Genomic DNA, 6,776 nt, shown 5'->3' with positions numbered 1-6,776 from the left:
CATGCCCGTTGCTGGTTGGCTAACTAGCAACAGGGTCTTGCCAGCCAATGGAATTGTGTGATTACAAGCCAGGGGAATCCCATAAAAGAGGGCTCCCCTGGCCCAGAGAGCCAGTCCGGATTTACCTTATGCCTTGCCAATAAACCAAGAGCTGACTGTCACTCGACTCGTGTCTTACTGCCTGCGCGATCTAACAATACCCATGCATAGCATATGGGAAATACATAGATCCTAATTCAGGAACACAAGTACAACATCATAGGCATCACTGAAACTTGGTGGGATGATATTCTTGATTGGTGCACATCACTGGAAGGCTTCAGTTTATTCAAAAGGAATAGATCCAAGGCAAAGAGTATGGGTATTGCAGTATTTGTAATGAACACACACACACACACACACACACACACACAGAGAGAGAGAGAGAGAGAGAGAGAGAGAGAGAGAGAGAGAGAGATGGAATGTATATATAAAGGGGAGATCTTGTGATATATTACAGTAACAGAGCAGGATTTGCAAAAAGAGGGAACACATTCCATAGAGAAGAGACAAGAGACAGTACAGACCAGAATCGTGGGGAATGGAAGAGATTTAGGACAGCCATTCCCTTGAATCTCCCAGGATATTGTGATGGAATGTAGTCTGGATTCCCAGAACAGAGGGGCTGCGTTCCAGAGGACCAAGAAACAGCAAAGTTTAGATAGTTTTGCTAGCAGAAAGACAAGCTAGCTCCTCTCTAGATGTTCTCAGAGTATAACATTAATGATGCAGGGTGTTGTGTCCTGGGCCTGCTGAGGAAACTCAGCAGGCCCAGAAATGTTGCAAATGGTCCCGGGCAACCTGAAAGCTGCCCGGGACCAGACTGGTTGGCGCCGGTCTTGTGTGCAGGTGCAAGGCGCGAATAAAGGGGATTTATGATTGGATGTTGGGAAAACTATAAAAGGCCTGCAAGCCTGTTGGGTTTTTGAGTGGTAACGTGGAATGAATAAAGAAGAACTTGGTTAACAACTTGTGTGTCGCTTCAATGCCGCGAACCCCAATACATAAAAATAGCGACGAAGGTGGGATCGCTACAAAGAAGAAGACAACTCGAAGAACCTAGCCCCTACAAAAAAGAGCTGGAAGACGGGAAGTCGGCGCCCAGATCTGCACTCACCTGCCAGTATGCAAACGCTGGAGGTGGGCTTGGCAAACTGGCCTCTTCCCAGCCTGAGTTGCAGCGAGGCTAAGAGAAGCTAGCAATGTCAAAGATCAGCCGGCTGTCCGAATTCGACGTGTCTCACCCGGAGCGTTGGAATTCTTACATGGCCCGGGTGGAAAACTACCTGCGAGTTAACCAGGTTTGAGAAGACGGTTTGAAGGCAGCAACCCTGCTGTATGTCTGCGGGCAGGACACTTTTGATGTGGCCGAAAATTTAGTAGCTCCTGCACCGCTTGAGTCTGTAACGTACACAGACTTGAAGAATATGCTGAAGGATCATTTTCATCTGAAGCTATCTGTAATTGCACGGAGGCACGCTTTTGAGCAGAGGGACCAGAAGCCTGGTGAGTCTGCTGCAGAATTCATTGCTGCCTTGAGACAAGCAGCCAGGCCTTGTGAGTTCAAGGACCTGGAAGAACGCTTACGAGACCGTTTTGTCTGCGGCCTTAGAGGTAGAGGGCTGCAACAAAAAATATTTGCTAAAGCTGAAGTCACATTCCAAGATGTCTTACGCGAAGTTGCAGCTGAAGAGGCAGCAGGCGGCGCTGTGAAGGCCTTGCAGCTCGCCAAAAGCGCTACAGCAGTCGCGTCCGTCCGTCCATCAAGAGGTTGCTCAAGAAGTGCAGGACCCGGATTCAGAAGAAGAGGTGGACAGACTTCACCAGCCTGCAGTACAAAGGCTGAGAGAGAAGCAAGTCAAGACGTCAGCGGCCCTTCAGTGCCTCGGATGCAGAGGACGCCACAAGCGCTCAGACTGCCGGTTCCGCTCCGCCATTTGTCGGGCATGTGGTAGGCAAGGCCATATTGCCATTGTCTGTTTGGATCGCCAGCAGGTGCAACCTCGAGAAGAATTGCTTCAGAAAGGTACCAGGGTCCCCAGCCAATACAGGGTGGGTTTCTGCGCATTGCGCAGGAGTATTCTGAGGACAGGGACACACAAGCACCTTAAGAAAAAACTTTGCATTGACATGAAGTTGCAAGGGGTTCCCTTATTGATGGAGTTGGACACAGGGTCCGCTCTATCAATAATTTTACTTGACACCTTCAAAAGGATTTGCAGTAGTAGTGGCCTTCGAGTTAAACTCAGGCCATCAAATTTAATCCTCACTGACTTCCAGAATTCCAAAGTCAGTGTGAAAGGGGAGGCTATGCTCAAGGTGTAGCGTAAGGCTTTTGAGGAATTCCTAGATGTGGTGGTAGTTGGGGGTGAACGCACAAGTCTTATTGGACTCGATTGGTTCGAGGTCCTTGGAATCCAAGTAACTGGGCTTCACATCTTGCAAACGTTGGGCCTTGCAGAAGTTTGCAAGGGGTTTGCTGATGTGTTCAGCTCAGAGCTTGGCTCCTACAAGGGGCCTTCCATTGCATTACGTTTAGACCCAACTATCACACCCATCAGGATCAAGCCTAGAAGGGTGCCTTTTGCCCTCAAAAGCAAGATAGATGCAGAGCTGGACAAACTGCTCCAGCAGGGCATCTTAGAACCTGTGGACTCTAGTCCATGGGAAACTCCCATAGTAACGCCTTTAAAGGCTAATGGAGAAGTCTGCATATGCGCAGACTATAAGTGTACACTGAATAAAGCGTTGCAACAGCACGCATATCCAGTGCCTGTGGTGAGCCACATTCTGGCCTCCCTCAAAGGGGGGCGCCTTTTTGCAAAACTTGATTTGGCACAGGCCTATCAACAGCTACCTATTGATGAGGCAACTGCAGAGACCCAAACGATTGTAACACATAGAGGGGCCTTTAAGGTTAAAAGACTGCAGTTTGGGGTTAATGTAGCCCCTGGCATATTTCAAAGTGTCATGGAACGCACACTTTGTGGTATTCCTGGGGTCTGTCCTTACTTCGATGACGTCCTCATTGTTGGGGAGTCATCTCAAAATCTAGCAGAAAGATTAAGGGCTGTATTGCTTCGTTTCCGCCAAGCAGGCCTTAAATTGAAGCAAGACAAATGCAAAATAGGAGTCACCTCCACTGATTTCTTAGGCTTCAGGATTGATGCTCAAGGCATACACCCTGCTGAATCCAAGTTTCAAGCGATTCAGCAGGCCCCAAGTCCCAAGTCCAAAAAGGAGCTGCAAGCTTTCTTGGGGCTCTTAAATTTCTATCACGCATTTCTCCCACATAAGGCTGCAGTGGCAGAGCCGTTACACAGGCTCTTAGACACTCCATGGCAGTGGACTAAAGTCCATGAAAGGAGTTTCAATGAGGTTAAGACCTTGCTCTCTTCAAATGCTGTTTTAGCGCATTTCAATGAGCAACTGCCTGTGTGCATCGCATGCGATGGATCTCCTTATGGGGTGGGAGCAGTACTTAGCCACCTGAAAGCTGATAGGACACAAGTCCCTGTAGCCTACTATTCAAGGACTCTGTCATCTGCAGAGCAGAATTACGCTCAGATTGACAGAGAAGCCTTGGCCATAGTGGCTGGCATAAAGAAATTCCATGATTTCTTATATGGCTGCCATTTCACGGTCTACACAGACCATAAGCCTCTGCTGGAGTTGTTTACTACTAACAAACAGACACCACACATTATTTCCCCACGTATGCTGAGATGGTCAATTTTCCTATCAGCATATGATTATACACTCATTCACAAACCTAGAAAAGAGATGGGCCATGCAGACGGCCTCAGCAGATTACCTCTCAAACAAATAGAGGCAGATCCTGCTCCTGCTATTCACATTCTCTCCATTCAGGAGTTACCTGAATCTCCCCTCAATGCTAGGGACATGGCTGCAGAAACTGCCACTGATCACACGCTCGCACGCGTGCTGACATGGGTCTTGTCAGGATGGCCTGACACGTGTCCAGATGCTGTGTTTCAAAGTTTCTGGCAAAGAAGGCACGAACTGTCTACATTTAAGGGGTGCCTGTTATGGGGTAGTCGAGTAGTCATCCCAGCCTCATTGAGGTCTAGAGTCTTGTGCTCTCTGCATGAGGGACATCCGGGCATTGTGCGCATGAAAGCGCTTGCACGCAGCCATCTTTGGCGGCCTGGGCTTGATAAAAATATCGAGACCCAGGTGCCAGGTGTGCCAACAGTCATGGCCTGAAATGCCTCAGGCCCCTGTACACAGGTGGGAGGAGACAGAAACCCCGTGGTCAAGGGTACATATAGATTATGCTGGGCCCTTTCAGGGGCAATTCTTCCTTCTCCTCATTGACAGCCATTCCAAGTGGCTAGAGGTTGTTCCTGTTTCCTCCACTACTACTGCCAGGACCATCCAGGTGTTGAGAGGAATTTTCGCCTCACATGGACTTCCAGATGTCCTGGTTTCAGATAATGGCCCCCAATTTACCTCTTTTGAGTTCCAGGCTTTTCTTCAAGCCAACTTTATCCGGCATGCGATGTCTGCTCCCTTCCACCCATCTTCCAACGGCCAAGCAGAGAGGATGGTGCACACTACCAAAGATGCTCTCAAGAAACTGACTTATGGTAACTGGCATCACAGGTTAGCAGATTTCCTTCTTGCACACTGCACCACACCTTGCACAGCCACAGGAAAGAGCCCAGCAGAACTCCGCTGGGGTCGCCGCCTCATCACCAAACTGGACAGGTTGCACCCAGACCGGGTGGCTTCACAGGTGTCACAGCCGAAGGCACCTAGGAGACTTCAGGTGGGCGATCCGGTTTGGGCTAGGAACTATGGGCCTGGACATCTCTGGGTCACAGCAGTGGTATGTAAGGTCTCTGGACCGCTGTCATACGAAGTGGCCTTGGATGATGGACGTGTCATCCACAGACATATCGACCAACTGCGCTGGAGGCTTCATAGCAACACTTCCGCTCCTGGCTCTGTTCTGGGGGGGGGGAGGAGGACCATAATATGCATTCTGGTTCACAGTTTCCCGATTCTAGTAGTGTCTCACAAGCTGATGAGACTGCTGCTGCTGAGGCTGTTAGGGGGTCATCTCAGGGTTCTGCAAGTGCTCCGAACAGGAATTCCCCAGAATGGGGGTCATCCCGCACATCAGTTATTGCTCCGGACAGGGAGTTGCACCGGGGGTACCCACATAACCCAAATATTTCAGATAGTGCTCCAGACAGGGAGTCACACCGGGGGTATCCACACAATTCAAACAAAGCCCTAGACAGGGAATTTCACCAGGGGCACTCATACAGTTCAGTTATTGCTCCAAAAAGGAAGTCTCCAGGAAGGGGGTTTGCCATGGAGGCGGCTCCTGACTCTGGCACCTTCGGCACGTACACGGGGGCTATGGAGTACTGGGGCACTTCTGCCACTCAGGCTACTCCAGCTGTTGGCCTTGGGCTCGAAGGACAGTGTTCCCAAGAGGAAGAATAAAACGAACATTAAACGTACTAAATCTGAGCTGCAGAAATCTGGACAAACGCTAAACGGCAGCAAAGACACACAGAAATCTCTTGTAACTCTCTCTCCAATTGCTGTTTATCAGGATTTTTTAGCCAGATGAGGTAGTTCTGGCTCAAAAGATATCAGAAAACCCTGTGTGTGTGTGTTGTGTTTCTGTATTCTGCCATCTTGATGGTGGAAATTGGATTCAAGTTATAGTATAATGTGAATTGCTTAATGAATATTAAATATGCTGAATCTTCTGAAATATGTCAAGACTAAAGGTGGCATACATAACTACAAGGAAAGCTGAATTAAAGGATAAAATTTCCTTGTTTGGGGATGATAAAAGAAATTAATTTTCCATACAATAAACCTGCTTCCAAAAGAGATGGAGTACCAGTAATAAAATAGTTGAATTAAAATTGGAAAACATGCACAGGGAGTTCTGCAATGTGATAGCCCATCTGACCTGCCACTTAATTCCAAAAGCCCTGTAATCCCCAATCTGCTTTTCAATCACATTGTCCTCACTTATTGCAAATTGCAGAGACTTTCATCTTGCTTTCACTTCTCTACCTGCAAATCTGCTCCTTGCAGGCCACATCTTCATCTACTTGCTCATTCTAAATTAGCTGCCAGCCAAATTATCTGAAAATTTCAGCCAGAGAATACCCATTCTCTCTGCCTGAAGCATAAGTGTATCTTGTCTTACCAGATTCTAGCAATTCATGAAAGGAGAAGAAACTTAACAATAATTAATTGGATTCCTTCTCTATACACATATAATCCATGCACTTACACCCATGTGTTTTTGTGGGTTTCAACGATGGTTTGCAAAGCATTCATAGAATAATTAGTCTTATGGGTGATTACAACTGATAGCTTGTTTTGGGAAAGTACAGATTCCTCCCTAATGATGGCACTGTGGGAGGCCAGCCTATCTATCAAAGTTACTGTGGATGCACACAGAAATAAGGATTTAACCTCAATAGAAACAAGAGAGGTTATTTTAAAAAAGCTTATTTCCAAAGACAACTGAAATATTTCGGAATGTACAGCATGTTCCAACTCTTTTGTAGCCAGAGATGTGTGTTCAATTGAAAAGTGTGAAGCTGCAAAAGCAGGATATTCTGCCTAAGTGATAGCCTTTATTAACCATTCATTGTCAGCCACCATTCTGAGATGATCCTCCAATGTCTTATATAGAAGTACAGCTTGTACGAACACATGCCTTCTACGTGACACCA

Source organism: Protobothrops mucrosquamatus, unplaced genomic scaffold, assembly GCF_001527695.2.
Source record: "Protobothrops mucrosquamatus isolate PMUCROS unplaced genomic scaffold, P.Mucros_1.0 scaffold87, whole genome shotgun sequence".
Taxonomy (NCBI): Eukaryota; Metazoa; Chordata; class Lepidosauria; order Squamata; family Viperidae; genus Protobothrops; species Protobothrops mucrosquamatus.
The sequence above is the reverse complement of the archived record's forward strand: the minus strand, read 5'-3'. Positions refer to the sequence as shown.